Raw genomic sequence first — 21888 nt, 5'->3', positions numbered from 1 at the left:
TGCATTAGGTAATTCAAACCAAATGGAAAAGAGAGAAACGAACTACAAGATCCTTCCCTCCGTCCTCCCTACCTGTCTGCTTGCTTTGCTTCCCCTAGGCTGCAAAATCCCCAAGCATCTCAGCATCCCCATATCAGCGGCAGCAGACTCGTCAACACTACCCAAACACAGCCCACCAGACTGAACAGAAGCACATCGGCAGTTCGTATAATTCTCCACTCACCATTTCGCCATTCCGACGAATCCCCCACCACAAAAGGCAAATCCCCCATGCAACCTAGAGAGACAACACCGGATCTACTAAACTAAGCCATGCAATCCCAGATACCACGGCCCCAAAGTTTCACTGAGCTAAGCCAACTCCATCCTCCATGGAATCGAACCACAGATACATCCGGTCATCCAGACACCATGAAATCCAATCGACCAACTATAGAACCAGATCCAGTAGAAACACATGAGATAAATCCAAAACAAGACAGGGATTCGCGAGTCAAGGTACCTGACGACCTCTACCAATGGCGGCCGCGACTGAGCCTCCAAAATCGGCGAGGAGAGGCTCCGGCGTGCCTAAACGGAGAGGAGCACGGAGATGGACAGAGGAATCGCCCCCTCTGCCGCGAAGAGCTCCACCAAAAACACCGAGTCCCTTCCTGTCTGTGTACGGTGTCCTGTGACTCCTGTCTGGGCGGTGGGCGATAGCGGGTGTGTTCTCCAATCCTGAACCCGATAATGAGGACGGACCCGACAAGGCGAAAACAGCCACAGCTGGACCCGATACGAAGGACCGCACGTCGACTGAAGGATGAGCCTGATTTCAGTCGACAGATGGATAGGAAAAGTGTAGAAGAAAAAAATAAAACAAGAGTTTGCCTGATTTTTTAGGAAAACTCGTATGCTGGACTTAAAACCTCTACAACTAGGGCACAAAGACTCACTGGAACAATTCCAACACATTGACCGACCACAAACCACGACTAAACCACAAACTACGTTTAGGAAAAGTGGTAAACTAATAAGTTGTAAGCGACCAAAAAACGGCGGCTCCAGTGATGAGGACGATGACGCTCGTGGCTGCCGTGAACCCAGACACTACTTGAGGCCGCGGTGCTGCCCCTGCCGTCAGGACCCAAGGGTTGTTGTTGTTGGAGGAGGAGGCGGCCGGCGTCGTCCCCGGCTTGTCTTTCCCGCCGCTGCTGCCGCCGTGGTGGCCGTGGCTATGGGTGTGGTTGTGGCCGTGGCAGTCGCCGCCGCCGTTCCCGCTGTCGGTCTTTGCCTCGTTAGTGCCTGCGCGCCTGCATGCATGTCGATGCAAACTTTAGAAGTCAGAAGAAGAAAAAAAAACTGCTGGGATCAATTTGGATAGAGATGTTTGTGTAGTATAAGACTAGAGAGCAGCGCGCGGTCGATTCGCTTGCCTATTCCCGTGCTGCAATCCGCCGTGGCATGGAGTGCAGAAGAGAGGACGACGAGAACAACAGCGACGAGGAGGAGCAGAGGAAGCCATGGGTTCCTGCTGGGTCGGTGATCAATGGTAACTGATGGATTGATGGATGACTATTGACTCGGGCACAAATCATCTTGGTGGTGTATTAATGTATACTACTACGTATGGTAGCATATATGGAAGCAGTTCAGAGTAACTCTGTCCAGTTCCGGCATCTGATTATGGCAACAGGTCGTCTTTTTCCATATAAACGCTCGCTGCAATCTCCATTTCGGTTATCTTTTCTTTTTTGTGTTTTTGTCCTCCTCCTCTTTGGTAAGCTCGGCGCTTACCATTGAAAGGGTAGCATGTAATAATGTTTCTCTACTTTCTATTAATGAAATACGTGTCTAGGCACGGTCGAGAAATCCACGTTGCATCAAGATTTTGGTGGATTCGACTCGATCGAACACCGATCCACCTGCGCTTATATCTTTCCGTTCATGAATTATCACTACTACAAAAAAAAAAAGATTAGTAGCAACGGCTCAATTTTTTTGTAGGGGCGGTTGGGGATGGAGCCGCCCCTATAGTGGGCGTGCTCGGGACCTACGAAACCAGCCGCCCCTACAAATGGCACAGTAGGGACGGCTGGTGATACGAGCCGTCCCTACAAATGGATCGATTTGTAGGGGCGGCTCACTCACCAGCCACCCCCGGTGTTGAGATTTATAGGGGCGGCTCAATAACCAGCCGCCCCTACAAATGCTGCACGTAAGCAATCAAATAACTCAACAAATAAATACTCGGCTTCAGTCGTTCCAGAGGCTTCTTCTCACCCCTCCGTTCTCTTCTTCGCTTTCTCCCTCCCTCGCTCTCCCGACGCCGACAGGGCAATGGCCGCTGGCGCCCGCGGCGCGGCAGCTGCGGCCACCCCCTCCTCTTCCTCCTCCCCCCTCGCGTCGTCCTGGCCGGCCCCCACCGTTGGCTCCCCGTGCCAGGCGCTGGTGGCGCGACGGCGCCCCCCCAGCCGCTGCACTCGGGAGCGCCGACCACCGTCATCGCCCCCCGGCGAGGTCACCTCCTCCGAACGCCGTGGCCTCCTCCGAACACACGTCGACCTGAGCGGATGGCCCCCGACGCGGCCATGCCGTCCTAGGGTTTGGCCGCCCATCGGCGCGTACGCCACGCCGCCGCCGCAGTGCCTAGTTCTTCGTCGTGCCCTTCACCGGCAACAAGCACCCAGGTATGTCGGCCCCTTCGTTTCCCTTCTTGCTGCGCGAAACCGAGCACCCAAACCCTGACTAAGTTGGCTATCTGCTTCGTTTCCCTTCCTGCTACGGGAAACCCTAGATCTGGTTCATCTTCCCTAGATCAGGTTTGATTGAATCAGGTTTTCTTCTGGCGATCCGTAGCGATCTTTGCACCTGCATTTCTATAGGCAAGATTCGTAGCATCCCAAAGTACCAATTTGTTTGCGGAAATCAGGGCCATCTTCTACATTGCATATAATGATATGATGTAGCCGCGCATATGTGTGTAGACCGCAACACGTTTCAATAGGTCGATGAAAACCCAGGTCTTTTCACCTGCATTTCTATAGGCAAGATAAAACCCAGGTATATGTACTACATTCTAATAATGAATCAGACAATGCCGAATGTAGTATGTTCTGGGTAAAATTTTCATTTTGCACTAAGGCTGCCCAAATCCCTTCGGATTCTATTTTGCTTTCAATAATTGTATCTCAGTATGCTTGTTATAAGTACCAATAGAAAAAAAAATGGTACAGGTCAATGGCTGATTTGCTTCTGATGCATGTAATCAATTGGTATAAATGATTATATATTGTTTTGATGTCCATCAACAGCACTGCAGAGATTTATATTACACATTGGCAAGCAGCATTTGCTTGCTAGTTTAAGAAGACAAGCAGTATGGACCTTATTAAGTAGATAGTCCTCTTACTTAAGTAATTATTCCTTCTGGACTAATGGATCAGTTGTTGTATTGGTCAGTTTGCTTATTTCGCCTTTCTTTTGTTTCATTATGGATTTTTGAACTATGACTCCTTTAGTGCTGTGAGATGCTACTTGTATTTTCAATTGATCACAAAATTGCTTACTTCAATGCATGCCATACTTTTGATTCACGTGCCAGCTAAATTTAGGAGCTTCACGAATGAAGGCCATTCTCACTTAAGTAATTGTTCCTTTTGAATCTATTTATTCATTCAGCATATGGCACATAGTTATGTTTTTTTTACTTTCTTGAATTTAGTCAAATAAACCGAGAAAGGCGTGGATCTTATTGCTTCGTTATGTCATAATTATCATACCTCTGAAGAACGTTTGAAAGAAATGATGGACAAGTCTCACAAGGCAATAGAAGACGTTTTCAGTACGAAAGCACTAAGTTCATATGATCCCATACATCTACACAAGCAGGCCGCTCATATGATCCCATACATCTAGATCTCCATACATAAAGCTTTCAGAGAAAATTTTATGATTATCGGTGCTATTTTTGATATGGTATTCTTATAATATGTGAGATTTTAGTACATTACGGTCTCCAGGTAGCAGGTGCAAACTGCCACGATAGTACATTATTGGATGATGTTGTTAGATGAAGCCACTGCGAAGCTGGATTTGGAGGCGGCCAATGGCCACAGAGTCGATGAGGAGCTTCCGAGAGAGGTACTGAGTACTGACCAGTGTTGTGATGTGTTTGTTACTAGCTGTGTAAAATTGTGTTTGAGTTTAGTCCTTACTGGAGGCAAGTAGTGCCGAAAATTGAATCAGACAATCTATATACTCGTACCGATTGTTGTCCAATCCAATAGGTTTTAGGTGCTCAATTTAGATTTGTGATGATTTTACAGCATGCTATACATCACCTGCACTAGAATGCAGTAGGTTCAAAGAAATGTGTAATGTGTGATTTAGAATTAGCTGCTTGGTGACTATATCTGGACTAAAGTTATGACCCCTGTTTCACTCTTGATCACTGACCATTTTTCTCATATTATGAGCTGCACCAAGAAGGTACTTTTGCCAATAAAAAATGGTAATGTTTTATGATTTTTTCTAAAACTGGAATTAGATTTTGCTACAATTAAATTGACATTGTGACATGTGATGTGTAAATTAGTAGAACTGTATGCACTGTAAGTTTTTATTTTATTGTGGATATGCATATAGAAACCGATCAAAACACTATTTTTAGTAAATCCATCGTCTTAAGACTGAATATAGGGTCTACACGGGAGATGATTGCCTCACCATTCCAAACATATGAATGTAGGGCATGCTCCACTAGAGATGATTCCACTGGAGACTAAATGTAAGACTGAATGTGGCGTGTTTCTTTACAGAGCAAGCAAGAAGAGGAAGCGACGAAGCTCATGGAGAGCACAGATGAAGCTCATGGCGTGTTTAGTCACCCTAATTATTTTAGTTTTCTGATTTATGTTTGTATACATACTTATAACGTTCACTTAGGTAGAAATCCTTAGGACCAACACCTTGTGCTCTTATGCTTGTGGTCAGATTTGAATTATATAAGGTTCTGATCAAATTTGAATTGTAAATTTGAAAAAAATTAGTGGAAAAATGTACTGTAGGGGCGATTCTAGACTGAACCGCCCCTACAAATAGGTATTATAGGGGCGGCTGGTACTACAGCCATCCCTACAAATCGATTTTGTAAGAGGCGGCAGGTGTTACCAGCCGTCTCTACAAATTGATTTGTAGGGGCGGTTATAATACAAGCCGCCCTTACAAATCGGTGATTTGTAGCCACGCTTTAGTAGGGGCGGCTGGTCAAACCGCCCCTACAAATATCCATGAGCCACTCCTACAAATGATATTGTAGTAGTGTATGGAAATATAAGATTACTATGTCGTGCTCTAATTTTCAATCGTCGTAAAGTAAAGTGTACGTGGAGACGTGCAACACACGTATAAGAATCCATATATACAATCTCAATCAAAACAAATCATAAATGCTAGGTGGAGAGAGAGATGTACACATATGCACAGCCGAGTAAATAATGCAGGGCGACGAGATCATCAAATCAAAGGCGCAGCAGCAGAATTACGACGACGGCCGCCGCGACGAGCAGGGCGCGAGCGGCCACCACCGCGGACGGCCGGCCGCGGCCGGTCGCAGGCGCGGCGCTGCTCCGGTGGTGACCGTGGCCGGTGACCGTGCGAGGGTAGAACGGCGTCCCCCCCGTGCCGTGGCCGTCGCCTGTGCCGTGTCCCCGGGCCGTGGCCGTGGCCGCCGTGACCACCATGGCCGCCGCCGCCTCTTCTGCTGACGACGGTCCTAGACCACCATCGGGCCACCGCGTGGTGCTGCATCTCGCCGCCGATCCCTGCGGCGCGCGGCATCCAAACAACAACTCGTGTAAAGTTGAAGGTGATGAGAGCAATCGATAGGACGGCGGCCCGGCCGGCCATCTGGGAACGCGAAAAAGTAGAGAGAGAGAGAGAGAGAGAGAGAGAGAGAGAGAGAGAGGCATGTATGACGACGTACCTAGGCGGTGTTCGCCACGGACATCTGCATGGTGATGACGAGTTGCATGAACACCGGAGACGGCCAGGAGGAGCAGAACCACCGAACAGGAAGAGCAGCACAGCAAGGAACTCGAGAAGGCGTGGCGGTGGCGCCGCCATTGCTCACTAATATTAGCAGTTAACCACTTAACTCTGCATGCAAATAGTAATCCCATCCCATGCATTTGGTGTCAACATAACGTCGCCTTCTTATTCCTTCTGCCTCCTTTTTCGCACTCTTTTCCCCCGGCTTGTCTACTCGTATCAATCCGGCCCAAGAAAGCGACCGGGAATGGGGAGAATACGTACGTGAGGAGTTGGAGGAGATGCCGTGCGTGGCTGTAGCTCCAATGGGCTCCCCAGTGCCATCATCGGCACTTCGGTGTCCTGCTGTACACAAGGTCACAACGTGCGGACATGCACCTACGAGATGCCCGCAACCCGAGCTAGAGAGGAGAGGACTGGACACCTTTTGCCACCTTGGAGATGCGGACGACATGCCCAGCTCCGGGGGCGAAGCCACATGCCAGGGCTTTTGGTAAGATGGGAACAAAAAAAATATGCTCCAAATTCCTTTTCTGCTTGACAAGCAGCCTGTTCGGTTGGCTGGTTCGTATCGTTGCTGGTTCGTGAAGAAGTACTGCTGACTGGTTTGTGTGAGAGAAAAATACTATTCCGGCTAGAAATTTACGATCGTTTACGACAAGCCACAGCCAAACGAACAGCTGAAGGTTGGCACCACTTTATTTGCATGGCTCAAACGGCCCGGCGTAATAAAGAGCCAAACTAAACCGGCAAAAGCTCGATCCCCCAAATAAAACCTTAGTTTGACATTTCCAAATTACTTTTTACCTTTTTGTCTTTCGATCTTCATTTTTCAACATTTTTTGTCTTTCAAAAAACATATTAAGCAATTTTATTTAAAAAATGCTGATTTTTCAACAAAACCTTTTCTCTGGCAGGCGATTTTTTGGCATATGATACCAAAAAAAAACCTTTCCAACAAGTATTTGTTGTATATGGTAGGCATATGAAGAATATTTTATATTAGACAAAAAACATGACAACAGGAGAAGAGGTTGGAGGAACATATAAATTGCAAAATAGATTGACAGTGGATTTTATCATTTCTTTATTGTTTGGCAATCATCGGTGACTATCTCATGGGGACAATGGTGCCTGTTGCAAACCCTCCGTCCATGAACGCGAGCATTTCTAACATTTCAAATTTATCCATAATATAATGTGACCATTTTTTTTTTTGCCTAATCTGCCTGTCTCCCTGCCTGATTGTTTAGTTAATTCAATACACTTATGACACTGGTTACCTGAATCGCTACAATTTAATTGTGTGATTGTATGGTGTACTCATTTCCCTCCTTAATAACCTATCCTAAAATTCCGACAAACATTTTCATAATGGAAGGTGTAATTCATATACAAATTTAGGGTAATTTTAGATTATTTTTACAATTTTTCTATATTTCAGGTGCCTGAATTTTAAGATGATTGCATACAACACTCTTGTGGTACCTGTTAGTATAAGTAAATTGTTACTTTTGTGATCTTTTATTTGTCTTTGTGCCATAACATATCAAATTTTTGTTCTTGTCTGACTATATAAATAATTATAAATTATTAAATTGTCTTTGTGCCAACACATATCAGATTTTATTAGGTTTATGGTTTTGTCCAATGGCTTTTTTATTCTCGGAACCAAAAATTGCAGATTGTGTCTACAGAAATTACAACGAACTAAAACTGTAGTTTTAGTATAAGATATATGCAATATAACTGTCGCCTGAAAGAAAACTAAAATTCAGCCACTGAAATTTATCAAATCCCTTATTTTTAGCAAAGGTAGAATGTTTCTTATAGAAAACATAATATATATGAAGTGGCTATTAGTATTGACGGTGATTACCCTTATTTTTTAGCACATCTCGTGAAAATGAACCCACGATTGGGTGCGGCACACTAAATACGGTCACGAAGATCGTCCTCCTGCAAGAGTACCAAAAAACGAAAACGAAAAACCTTGCGCACTTGTACGGGAAGCCGAAAGCCCAAGGAATGCTACTCCGCCGTCCGTGTCAGTCCAGTGGGCTTGCTTGCTCCGCCGAACAACCTCCCAGGTTTCGTTCAAAAAAAAACACAAATCTCCCAGGTTACTTTTGCGGTTTTGCTGCCGGTGTTCCGGCGCGGCATGGCCAAAATTCGCAGCTGATGGATGGCGGGTAACCTACCTGGTCGCCTGGTCCCCTTCCCCAAATTCGCGGCCGCTGCATACCCTGCTCTCGCTGGTGCGCCAGCAGTCCAGCACCGCGGCCCCGTGACTCGAGTGCGTCCGACAGGACAGCTCCAATCCCCGACGCGTCAGTCACGGCGCCATACGCGTCAGTCAGTACGCAGCCAGCGCCGTCCAGCCTCACATGCACATGCACGCGCTTCCTTCCCGGCCCGGTGCCTCCGGTGACGGTGTCCGTTCCGGGCGAGGCGGGCCTCCTGCTGTAGGCTGTAGCTCCACTACATTCCCGAATCGAGAGGGGGAGAAAAAAAGGAGACAGAGATACACACATGTGAGTCCAGGTGTTCCATTCCAACCTTCCTTCCTTCATCAAAGTACAACATGTCAAAGAACAAGGGTTTCGTTTCTATACGATCACAGGAGCAGCAAACAGCGCCGCCCACCGCGGTTTTGGGCGAACGGGCGGCGGATTTTACAACACAAGGGCGGGACACATCATTGCTAAAAAGAATCAACTCCTAACCAATCTGTTCTTGTTGCTAGTATACAACTGTAAATGGGGAATACAATGGGCAGGACATACTCTGGAATGTGCATGACTGTGTATAACTTAAACTTTAATTTACTCAACAAACACTTGGCACCTTTCTCCTGCCCCGCGGTGGCTGGCAGATCAATCCCTGCTGCTGCCTGAAAGATTCAATTCAACTCCAGTTTTCCTCGGATAAGAATGTTGAAGAACCACCAGCAGCAGGCATGGACAGTCTTCGGTAAAAAAGCTCAGAGATGTCACAGCCCTCACCATGGACACACAGAAGAAATGCCTGGGATCTGTGTTTCTATCTACAGGAAAGAATTCCAAAAAAATCAGGCATAATTCGCCTGCGACAGAACTTTGAGTGACGGCCTCTTCATCTTTAGTTGCAGTCCAGACCACACTCCTCCAGAAGAGGACCATCGCTCTTGGCGAGGAACGGGTCGATGCGGACCCACAGGAGCGAGAAGATCGAGGCCAGCAGGATGGACCAGACGATCACGATCGTCGGCGTCCGGTTCTGCCTTCCCACCAGACCCTTGAGGAACGGGTACAGATGGATGATCACCCAGAACGCGAAGAAGAGCTTCCCGAAGAGAGGACCCCATGACTCGTACCCGTTGTTGATGGCGTTCGAGATTCCAGCCACAACCCCGATGAAGTTCAGCAGGAGAAGAGTGGTGGGAGGTATCAACAGGGTGGTCCATTTGAATGTGTACAGCTCTGAGAACTCCTCGTCGTCCCCGGCCTTTGATGTGACGGTGAAGCTCGTGTCGATACCGGCAAGGACCTTGAGAAGACCTTGGAACACAGCGAAGAGATGTGCAGAAACACCTCCAATGACCCAGAACTGCTCGTTTCTCCACCAGTCATCGATGGCCACACCACTCCATCTCATTTCAAGGATGCCAGTGACAGCGATGCAGATGAAAAGTGCCATGAACCAGATACTGGCAACATTGGTAAGCTGCAATTTGAAGCAAAGTTGACAGGTAAGATTCAAGAATAAAACCAGATTTTTTTCTCTCTTTATTTTTAATAAGGATAATATATATTTACCTCTGGTGTGATAAATTTCCCCGTGAGCAGGCAGATGGCAGGCAAGGTACAGTAAGCCAAGAGAGGAATGGATGTCCAGGGATATACAATAGAGTTGATATAAGAAAACCTTTCCAAAAATTTTAGCCCGCCACCATATCCGTACCAAAGTGGGCAGTGCTTGCTGAAGAAAATTTCAACAGATCCAAGAGCCCAACGAAGGACCTGGTGAAGACGATCAGAAAGATTCAGAGGTGCAGGAACCTTTGAATGCAGGCCGCTTCGGGATGCAGTAAATAGACCGCCAACCATGGCAGTGCATCTTAAATCCAGTCAAGATATCCTCTGTAATTGATCCATAAATCCAGCCAATCTGCAAGAAACAATGATCTACTTAGTACCATATATCTTAAGTAGAGTCAAGTCTTTGAATCAGGTTATATGGTATATAGACCTCTTTCCCCCAGTCAGTCTTGTCTTCAGTAGCCGCAGCTGATAACATGTATAGCTTCCTTTAGAAGAGAAGCTGGACTTGCACTCTTCAGGGTCCCACCATTCTCAAGAAGTGTTGATGCAACAAAAACAGAAGACTGCCCAAATTTCTTTTCTAGTTTCTGTTGATTTACAATTCCAGCCTTCTCAATGTCAGAACCTGGAGAACAGTGAAATGTTATTCACAAGTGTCAAATAGAAACAGAAATGCTTTCATCCCCTTACTCTACACAACAGGTAGTGAAGTCAACATGAAATGGTTGAACAGAAGAACTGTCCTGATTTTTTGAACTTTAACAGTGCTGTTGTAAGCTATGTTTGAAAGGTTGACAATACCTGGAGCACCTTCCTCAATTTCACCCAACGCATATGCAGGAGAAGGGTTTTCAGCTTTCTTGAAAAATAATCTTTTCTTCTTCTCTGTCTTTGGTTTTGTAGTCTTCTTTTTATTCTTGTTCCTGCTGCAGCAGCAAGAGAGGCACCACTTGGGCCAGCAGTTGCAAGTTCTTGATGGTGGCTTCTTCGTTTTAGGAGCATCATAACCATACAGTGCCTGCCGTCTGAAAACACATCCAGTACCCACATAGATGGGTCCTTGAATACCGTCCAAACCTTTCATGTTGATCTGTATGAGGCAAGTGTTAGAAAACCTATGTGACACGGACAACAAAATGAAGAGCTTAAGGTGTTGGAACAGGGAAGCTGAATCTTACATCAAAAAAGACGACGTTCCTGTTAGCGTATCGATCATGACGGTCAATACTATCAAACCTCTGAGGGAACTGGACATAGCACACTTTCTTCCCCACCAAAGGATCCATCATGAAACACATAGCCTCTTTTATGGCCTTGCTATTGTTGATGTAGTGATCACAGTCCAAGTTCAATAGGTATGGTGCATTTGATAAGACAGCAGAGACACGGACCTATCAATTATGAACACAAAACAACAACAAAGCATCAATCATGCACTGCTATTAGGTTACAAGAATAATGATAAAAGGCATCAGGTGCAGAGATTTTACCAATGCATTCATGGCACCAGCCTTCTTGTGATGGTTATAACCTGGCCTCTTTTCTCTTGAGACATAAACAAGGCGAGGCAACTCATTTCCTTCTACATCACGACCACCACTTTGGCCAAGGAACACCTGTTGACACAGAAATTTGAGCATTTTGACGTTAAGTCAGACAAATTTTCAATTCGAAGAAAACAAAGAGAGAAATAGGACAATGGCAACGATAAACTGTACTAGCATGTATTATAACACCAAGGACTATAAACGTGTACCTGAATCATTCCAGGATGATCGCGTACGTTGTTTCCAGGCCAGGGGCTTCCATCTTGCATTGTCCATCCTTCCTCAGGAACCTTTTGGGCTTTTGCAACCAAGGCATTGATCCTTACCTTGAATTCCTCGTATTCTCTCTGAATGAAAAACAAAGTCATGTAACTAGCCTGTTCATACAAGTTAGGAAATTGCACAGAAAAGCATAACACAGGATAAACATTGTACCTTCATCGCCCTCCTCTCCCTAACAAATGAAGCGGCAACCTTGTCTTTCAGGTAGTCTATCTTCTGTTGGAAGTACCACTCAGGAGCACGAGGCTCAATATTAAACTTTTTGCAGAAAGGAACCCATTTCTTTGCAAATTCAGATGTTTCAGACAATGCTTCAAATGTAAGCATCGCAGCACCATCGTCAGAAACATAGCAGGAGACCTTCTCAACCGGATAATCCACGGAAAGGATGGAAAGGACAGTGTTCGCTGTGACCAAGGGAGGTTCCTTTGAGGGATCAACCGTACTGACAAAGAAGTCAATCGGAGCAAGCTGAGAGGGTTGACCTTTCCTTGTCAAACCTGGTCAGACAAACAATGAACTTCTTAGCTTTGGAATTTTAGAAAGAAAATAGGGCAAGCATTTATTCCATTAATCATGCAATGATGCGACTAACCTTAGTGACAAACGGTCCAGGTAAGTCTCTCTCTCAATTGGAAGCCACTTTGGGAACTGATCAAGAATCCAGGACATGGCAAACCAGATTTCACAGATAACAGATATGAGCCATAATGCAAACGCAGTCTTTCGCCGGATGCATCACACGGTAGTGGAAGAAGAAACCCAAAACCACCAACCGGATAACGATAATCATCCTGTAGGGATTGATTCGGCTTGATGGTATTGGGACTTTTCTGGACAATGGCTGCCGAGCTTCATCCATTCTGCACAAGAAATTTGCAGAACATTTTAGAACCACATACTAGTAATAATCTATGAAAAGAAAGGGCATAAGTTGGCCTTATCAAATACTACTTTGCAGATGACTTAGAAGATAAAGATAAGATCTTAAAATGCAATGCAAAATTATCTACACCACTATGTAGGATTCTATGAATATACAGGCAACGACCATGATGAAAAACATTAAGATGAAATGAAGCAACAAATACACCACACACAAAAATTGCATATAGGTGCTGTATCATCTTAGTCTGCAAATTCAGAATTGCATAAACAGTTGAGCTTGTATTCTGGATTCTCTCCAACTCATATAGTTGTGCAGCTGCTTGCATAAACAGTTGGGATTTTTAGATATATTGTGATTAAATACTATAACCTTTTATTGCCTAATGAAATTGGATATCACTTTTATGTGTGCCTAGCTGGAGATTAGCAGTTTAATAAAAGTGTACATCGCACTCTTGTAGTTCATTAGATATCTAGTGCAAGCAGCTGGCATCAGCTAACTTCAGTAATAAGCATACAGACTGTAGCGCACCGTCAGCACTCAGCACCCAAAGGAAAGTAATCAAAGCAGCTAGTGGTAGGAACAACTAATAGTCAACACACATGTGTGGATGAGCAGAGCACATACAGTGGCAGATCTGCATCGTCGCCATCCCAATCACCGCCAGCGTCGCTCCTGACATGCTGCAGGCGCTCCTGCTTCTGCTTCCAGCCCTCCATCCTCTCCTTCCAGGCCACGCTGCCGTAGCCGTAGGCGGCCAGATCCTTGGACGGGTCCATGGATCTCGGTTGCACTGCGGCAGCACCAAGACGGTCATGAACACACGGCGGTTTAGACATTGTGGCATTCGCATTGGCAGATTCCAACATCAAACAGCGTGAATCACGCACCTGGAAGGTTGGGATCTGCGAAGGGGAGCGGGTGGATCCTCTTGCCCCCGCCGCCGCCGCCGCCCATGTAGGACGGCACGAGCGCGTGCTGCTCCGGCGGGATGTCATCAACCTGCAGGACGCAGCGAGCATGTCCAGTCACGATCGAGTTCAATCTCAACCGAAAGCAAGCAAGCAATGCAAGCAGCAGAGGAGAGGAGAGGAAGAGGAGAGCAGGAGCAGGTGTGTACCATCTGGCCGTTGGTGAGGAGCGGCACATTGGGGACGGGGCTGAAGCCGTTGGGGTGCGCGTCCCCGCCGCGGCCGTAGCTCATCTGCGCCCTGAGCATGGACTCGGCGACGTACTGCGGGTCGTCGTTGTGGCCCCCGGCGCCGCCGTCATGCAGGCCGAACTCGCCCTCCAGGTCGTCGACGCCGTCCTCCTCCTCGTCGCCCGCCACGCGCGGGCACCCCTTGAGGCGCTTGTACCGGGTCCGGCACTGTGGGCACGCCTGCGACCCCTCCCGGCGCTCGTACTCGTAGCAGGCGCGGCAGACCGGGAACGCGCACTCGTTGCACGCCACGAAGGGCTCCCCGTCGAAGCCCACCCCGACCTCGTCCCCGCATATCTGGCACGGCGCCTCCGCCCGCCGCGCCGCGCCCCCGCCGACGGCTCCGCCGCCTCCTGACTCCCGACGGATCACCACCAGCTCGTTCCGGTTGTACGAGCCAGCCACCAGCCCCGCGCTCGCCTCCATCTCTGGCGCTCCCCGCCCCGCCGGATCTCGCTCGCGCACGGACCCCGCGGCGGCGGCACAGGGAAATGTAGGTAGTCCTCCCCCCTCTGGTCTGCTGGTCTCACCGCGGTGCGCGCGCCGCCGCTCTGGGCTGCTCTGCGCTGTCGGCTGCTCTGGTATGAGCTGTGGAATGGGGTGGGTGTGGTGGTGGTATAATAAGAGGCTTTTTACCAGCGCGCCATTAAAAAGCCGTGTAATTATACATAAATCATTAAAAAAAAGTTAAGCTCCCACGAGTGGTATCATTCTAAACTTTTTCCCTCTGAAAGCTATTCCGTCCACTTTTCTATTTAACGGTGTCAGACAGGTGAAAATGACCATTTTACCCTACAGTTGGGTGCGTTTATCAATCACCCAAACTTTCTCTTTCTCTCTCTCTTCTCTTTCCGGTGTACACGAAGGGCCGAGGGAGCTCTACGCTATGGCCTGATTCTCCACCCTCGTTGTCGTCCCGAGTGCTCGAGGTAGTGTGACCGTAGGCTCGAATGTCGGCTTGACGAGGTCGCAGACGGTGGGGTTGGCTCCCGGCTTGGCGTGGCGGCGAGCCTCAATGGTGCAGGAGGCCAAGGCCGAGGTCGACGAAGACGCGGAGACGCCAACGCCCAGAGCGATGAGCCCCGGCTCGCGTCCCCTCAACTAGCGATCGGGCGACACGGTGAGCACGAACACGAGAAGGCATCGCGCTGCTGCCCACGCTGCTGACCCCGGCGACATCGCGCCGCTGCCAACGCCATTGCCAAAGCGCGTGTTAACTGCTTCATGCTGCCTTGCACCAACGCGGTCGCTACCGAGCATCGCATCGTGCCCGACTATGCTACCACTACCGGCCTGCATGGCCCTCCACAGGCGCAGCTGCCAGCTGTGCTCGAGGCGGCCATCGTCTTGCACGCGTCCCGGTAGAGTTCGCCGCAGCCACCGTCTCGTGCGGCGCGGATGCCACCTCCCTGCGCCCTCCTCCACTGCGGCTCCTCGGCGTAGCTCAAGCGGCTGAAGCCCTGTACCTGATGCTTCGGGTGCGCACGGTGTACCTGGGTGGACTTCGCGTGCTTCCGCACCAAACCCACTGCCGCGTCCCGTTCGTGACGTTCTTGGAGCACTCCTGCATGTGGCCGGGCTTCGATGAGCGTAGTGTCCGGTTCATGACGTGGCTGCTAGAGCGGTCTGGGCTCGAGGAGGAGACGTGCCTGCCGTACGTGCAGCACTACATCTCGCCGTCGCGTGACCTCGAGTCCTCCCGCGCCGAGGCCGAGCTTGTCATCTTCTCTGCCATCAACGACCTGCTCACCAAGACCGACCGCCACGAGCGCGCTCAGGGGGGAGCTTCGCCCCAGGCTCCACGGGTGCGTGTGGAGGGCAGCTCCGGCTCGGCTGCCCGCGTGGGAATTTTTTTAATTTTAACACTTTTTGAAAACTAATTTTAAATCTAACACGGTCGGGTTTTTTTTAAAACTAACACTTTTGGCCGTGCCTATTGCCCTGGCGCGGCCAAATGCCTGTGCCGCGTCATACATGGTGGTGCGACAGAGTGCTGACGTGGCGGCGACCGGAATCGCTGACCGCTGACGGGGCAGGGCCTGCCGCGCCACCGATCTTAGCGCGGGAGTGCCGCGCCACGGAGGACAGGTCGCCACGGGCGCGCGTGCGGAGGAGCTCCGCCCGGCCACCGCGAGCGCGAGCGAACTCCGCCCCAGTGCGGGTGCGGGTGCAGCCGCGGGCGAACGAGCTCCACCCCGGCATCGGTGCGGCGCGAGGCTGGCACGCGGCAAGGAGGAAGGTGGAGCCGGGTCGCTGACAATTTAGCCCCACCTAACAGAGAGAGAAAGAAGCAAGAGGATAGGATAAGAGAAGGGTATTTTGGACGTTTACATTGACCGGCCCCATATGTAAGGGCTGTCAAACGATAAGAAACAAACAGAACACAGACAGAATGACTTGGAGATCTCAGAAGTTCAGAACGATGGCACTCATGGGAGCTCAACTTTTTTAATGGCTCGTGCAAATTTTACAAAAAAAAAAAATTAATGACACACAGCTAAAAGCCTCGTTATAATAATGCCGCGCCGCGTTGACGCTGGCGTTGGTGTGGTGCGTTGCTTCCTTGGAGAGCAGAAGAGCGCAACCACCGCGTTGTTACCAGCTGCTGCTGATTAGCGGGGGCTTTTCTTTTGTTTTTTTTTTCTCTCTAAAGAAAAAGGAGGGGTCAGTGAGGGAGAGGGGAGAGAGAAAGTGTCGGTGTCGGTGCAGCACCAAAACGGCAACTAATGGGCTGATGACTGACAGCGGTATGAGAGAGAGAGTGAAGGGAAAAGGTTGGTAGAATGTCTGAACAGCTTAACTGTGGCTTGCTGGCCTGGACAAAGGATTAAGGGAAGATAACAGCGACACCTGATGCTAACTTGGGTATATAATTTCAGTTGAAAAAAGAGGTTCGTCTGAGGTTTTCATCAAATTACTCAAAGAAATTTTATCGGTTTTGATATAATTTTCCATAGAGAGTTTTGCGCTTGTTTATAACCATTGAGGCATTGTGGGTTAAGAAAATCTTGCAAACCCCCCACATCTCGTCTTTCTCCGACAACCTATATGCCTGATATCACAGCCTGTGCACCACCTCCGTGGATGGTAGCAATGGGCTCATTGGTAAGATGTTGAGATGGTGACGAATCTATGGCATGTTATCAATAGTGATGGGAGTGGCTATGAATAGTGTTGCGTTGGGTCAGATTGTTTTGAAATGCACATTCCATTGTTCATGCTATCTTAACATGCTTCCATTGCATATATTATTTGCAGTGATGGTGGGCTCAAGGAAGAGGTGTGTTTCCATTAAGGTAGATTTAGTTTTGTATTACCACAATCACCTCAGATTTTTAGTTATAAGGCCACCGTTTTCATCATGGTGTTAGAATGGCAGGCAACCTTGAGCGAGCCAGTGGCCTTCCACATTGGAGTAGAGTGTCAACCTTGACTTCACAGAGGTAATTAAGACAAGATATGGTGTGGTGGATGATGGAGATAGAGTGGTGATGATAAACAATAGAGCGCCACTTGGCAAGGCAAAATTAAGGGAGCTTCTCGAGGCACATAATAATTAATAGAATATTGTGTTTTGGATCACCCCTACTTTGGGGGGGTGGGGGGGGGGGGGGGGGGGGGGGGGGGGGGAGAATCACCTCAGCTTTGACTTGTGAATAACCCAATACCCCTAGAAGTTAACTGACGAGAAAGGGCTCAGTCATCGGAGCACAGTAACCGTGAGCACAGTATAGGAATGGAAACATATATATTTGCTTCTATTCTGTACCGTGGCAGTGGCACTATCATGAGCCTAATAATGTAATAAGATATTAAAAAAAAGGTAACGAGAATCAAGGCATGGGGATGTGGTAGGTCGATCAAGTGTCATATTAGGTGTGGTGCATGTGAGTAATGCTCTATTTTATTCAGTGGAACCACTCTGTCATGTGGGCTTAAATGGCGTGGTGGCATGCAGCGTAGTGAATGACAGAGCAAATAGTACATCGCAAATTAAATAGATGCAAGACAGGACAATGTTAGTAGGAATTAGTTACCGGAAGATGATGGGTACTTGTAAAGTTCAGCTCGGAGGTAGCTCCGATCCATGTATAAAAATAGAACTGTGGTGATGCGTTTCAGTAGAACATTGCATTGTTAATTAGGAAAGGCAGGTACCATGCATGACCGACAGCGCAGATACATACATACATACATACATACATTATAAGAGTACCTGCAGCACGAAAAGCCCGTGGTGTCCTCTGGTGTGGACGTACCCTACGTGGCACGAGGATCCTGTGCCGCACGACGTACTCCGTAAGTAAAAAACGCCGCCCCGGCCCGGCCCGGCCCGGGCCGTCCGTTTCCGTAGGCATCGCGCGGGCGGGCCCCCAGCCAATGAGCCAATGCAATGCAAGTACCCCCGCTCCACGCGCTTTCTCCGTATACGTTTCCCTTCCATTCGCAGGCATTTTCACGTGGCCTGCCAGGTGCCAGCCCACCCAGCACAGCAGAGGGCAGCCGCCGACAGTTTCCGTCCGTCCCTTCTGGTCTCCGTCGCCGCATCGCCCACCCCGTCCCCGTCCTCCAGCTCGGCCACCTTTGTTTTGCGATTTGGGCAGCTGGACCACGAGCGCCCCAGCCCCCAGGGAGGGACTAATATAATTAAACAACGCCGCAGCCACTGGGGGCACCAGGCACATGACCGATCGCGCTGCGAAGTTTCTCTAATTCCCTGTCAAGCTACACATCACGCAACAGCATGCCCGTTGTTTTTCTTGTTCACCTCTGCCCACATGCATGGACAACACATGGATCCTAGGCTCCTAGCTAGCTCCTCAACAATCCTTTCCTTCACCGACTGACTCGTACATACCGTGGCTGTAGTAGGAGCATGTGGTTTAGGTATAGCTACCACTGTTACTGTTACCGCTAACTAACGTCTTGTCTAGTTTCTCGCTCTAAAGTTTACTCTCTCTCACATCGAATATTTGGACACATACGTAGAATATTAAAAATAGACTAAAAATAACTAATTGCACAGATTACAACTAATTTACCAGACTAATTTTTTAAGCCTAATTAGTCCATGACTTGACAGTTAATGTGGTGCAACAGTAAACATGTGCTGATGCTAGATTAACTAGACTTAATAAATTCGTCTCGTGGATTACCGATGACTTCTGTAATTTGTTTTATCATTATTATCCTAACACTCCCATATGTCATTCCAACTTGACATATCTCTAAACTTTACTTTAAACACTACCTAGACTTACTGTGATCGGGACTGACCCTCCTTTTGTTAATGACCAGTAATCCGCATCATCTCTGCGACTCTGCCAAATCCGCACAAGTAACAAAATGCCGCAGCGTCTTCGGCGGCGTCGGTCACAACTCACAGGTCCAACAGAACGACAGAACCGATGGGGCTACTACTACCAAGCAAGCCTTTTGAGTTGACACTAGAATAGATCCAGCCAGGTCTCGGCCCGGTGGCATCACTGCCCACTGGTGCATGCAAACCGCCTCCTCTCCTCTTCTTCTTGGCTCCTCCGTCCCTAGCCGTGCACCGCCACTTAGTTTAGATATACTCTATCTGTCCTAAATAGCCGTGCATCACTGATTTAGATATACTATAAATGTTACATGTATTTTTTAAAAACCTAGTTAAACTTGTGGTATGCACACCAACAATGATAATTATTTAGGAACAGAGGAAGTATGTATGTCAAATGCTAGGACAGATCAAATATGACAATCACAGGCAGGTTAAACATGCATGACAATCACAGGCTTGCAGCTTTTTAGTAAAAACTACAACAAATAGTGTATCTTCTTCTCATCTCACTAAATAATTAGCATAACATTTGGATATACCTCGCTCATATTTGGGGAAACTTCAAATTTGCCGCTGCTTCAAATCATCACCCGAAGTTCGCCACTACAACGTTGCAAAAATACTATGACCTGTTAATGCCATTCTTGCAATATTGCAAAATAAGTCGATGGCAACTTTGCAAATGCCCAAATCCTTTAATCTTTTTCAAATACTCCCTCCATTCTTTTTTATAAGGCGCGCACACATATTAGGGTTCAAACTTTAAAATCTTTGACTAATAATTTAGCTAGCAATTTTAATTATTACACTATAAAGTTGATATGGTTCAATTGGTAATTGAATGTACTATCCGATTATCGTAAATTTATAAATATAAATAGTATATAAAATAAATAAAGAGTCAAAATATAGTCTGGAAGACCATGTCATGTTTGATCACGCCTTATAAAAGCGAATGAAGGACTGAAAGCTCTAGTTTGATTTTGTTAAATTGATGAAACCCTAAGTGCTAACCTATTCCTCTAAGTGATCATAAGATAGGATAGCATATACCAAGTGGTGAAGCAAATAGTGAGGATCATGATGATGGTGGAGGCCATGGTGATGATCAAGGTGCTCAGGCTTGGAAAAGAAGAAAGAGAAAAACAAAAAGCTCAAAGCAAAGGTAAAACTTGATAGGAGTTTTTGTGTTTTGGTGATCGAGACACTTAGCGAGTGTGATCACATTTAGGATAGATAGCCATAATATTAAGAGGGGTGAAACTCGTCGTGAAATGTGGTTATCAAAGTGCAACTACATGTTCTAACTCATTGCATATTCATTTAGATTCTAGTAAGTGCTAACACCCTTGAAAATGTTTATGAAAACTTGCTAACACACGTGCACAACGTGAAACACTTGGTGGTTAGCACATTTGAGTAAGGGTGGAGAAGTTGGAGTTGTGGTGGCGCTGTTTGTCTCTGATCGAACGCTGGTCACAAAGTGACCAGACTCGGCATTGGGTGCGTCCGATCATCAGGGTAGTGAGGCGCGTTGTCTGTCTGTTGGCTGGACGCTAAATAGTAAAAGTGACCGGACGCGCAGGGCCTACGTCTGGTCAGGTGCCGACGTACGTTGACGCAAGCGGCAGAGCGAGGCAGTGGTGACCGGACTCACTGGTGCGTCCGGTCATGCGTGTCCTGACGCGTCCGATCAAGAAAAACCAGCTCTGGATCGTCTCTAGAAGTGACCAAACTCCACATTGTGGAGCGTCCGGTCATTCCTTTGGCGAGTCCGTTCGGTGACTGCGTGGATCGGGCGCGCGGGGATCTGACTCTGGCATGGCGCGTCCGATCGCCGTATCGGCGCGTCCGATCATCATTTAAGCGTGAGCGTGGGTGGAACTAGCCGTTGAGATCAGGCGATCAACGTTGAACCAGGGGGACACATGGACGAAGATCCACGACCGGACACTAGGGTCCTACGTCCAGTCAGTGCGACCTACGCGTCCAGTCACCTCAAGCAGGGCTCTATGATTTGCCCAATGGCTCTATTTCGATGGAGCCTCTATATAAGGTGTTTGGCTAGTGCTAGCTCACCCTCTGGCCATTTTCATTGACATAGCAACCTAGTGAGCTAAGCCAATGCCCTCCCACTCATCTTCATGATTGATTCATCATCTTTGTGAGATTGAGATTGAATCTAAGTACAATGCTTGAGTGATTGCATCTAGAGACACTTGGTGATTATGTTTCACTGTGGGATTCGCTTATTTCTCTTGGTGGTTACCGCCACCTAGACGGCTTGGTGCAGCGAGGATCATTGAGCGGAGGAAGGTGATTGTCTTTGGCTCTGATCGTGGTGATTGTGAACGGTTCTTGACCTTTTTCCCAGTGGAGAGCCAAAAGGTACTCTAGTGGATTGCTCGTAGCTTGTGGGTCCCCATCTTGTGTTGATTGTGTGGCACCCGATTGCGGGTTAGGCGTGTGATGCCTATTAGCGCATGAACCTTCAAGTGGGTGAATCGCTACAATAAGGACATAGCTTGTCGGCAAGCAAGTGAACATCGGTAAAAAATCTTGTGTCATCTTGTCTCCAAGGATTTCATTGGTATTCATTGTGATTGATTGATTGTCGCTTGCCACGTCGGTAGATCTTCACTACCTCACCGTTGTACTTATATTCCTAGTGTAGCTAAGCTCTTTAGTGTAATTAGTTTTGAGAGCTAGCTTGTGTCTTGTCTAGTGGTTAGCGAGGCTCTTTAGTTAGTCTTTGAGAGCTCACTAACTTAGTGGTAGTGACATAGCCTCTTGTGTGTAAAATAGAGATC

The 21888-nt window shown here is 47.8% G+C and overlaps 1 pseudogene; it reads right to left on the bottom strand.

Moving 5' to 3' along the window:
- Positions 1-8618: 8618 nt before the first annotated feature.
- Positions 8619-14342, bottom strand: LOC136549566 (probable cellulose synthase A catalytic subunit 6 [UDP-forming]; annotated as a pseudogene).
- Between the last annotated feature and the right edge of the window lie 7546 nt (positions 14343-21888).

The sequence above is a fragment of the Miscanthus floridulus genome, chromosome 4 (genome assembly GCF_019320115.1).
Source record: "Miscanthus floridulus cultivar M001 chromosome 4, ASM1932011v1, whole genome shotgun sequence".
NCBI lineage: Eukaryota > Viridiplantae > Streptophyta > Magnoliopsida > Poales > Poaceae > Miscanthus > Miscanthus floridulus.
The sequence above is the reverse complement of the archived record's forward strand: the minus strand, read 5'-3'. Positions and strand labels throughout refer to the sequence as shown.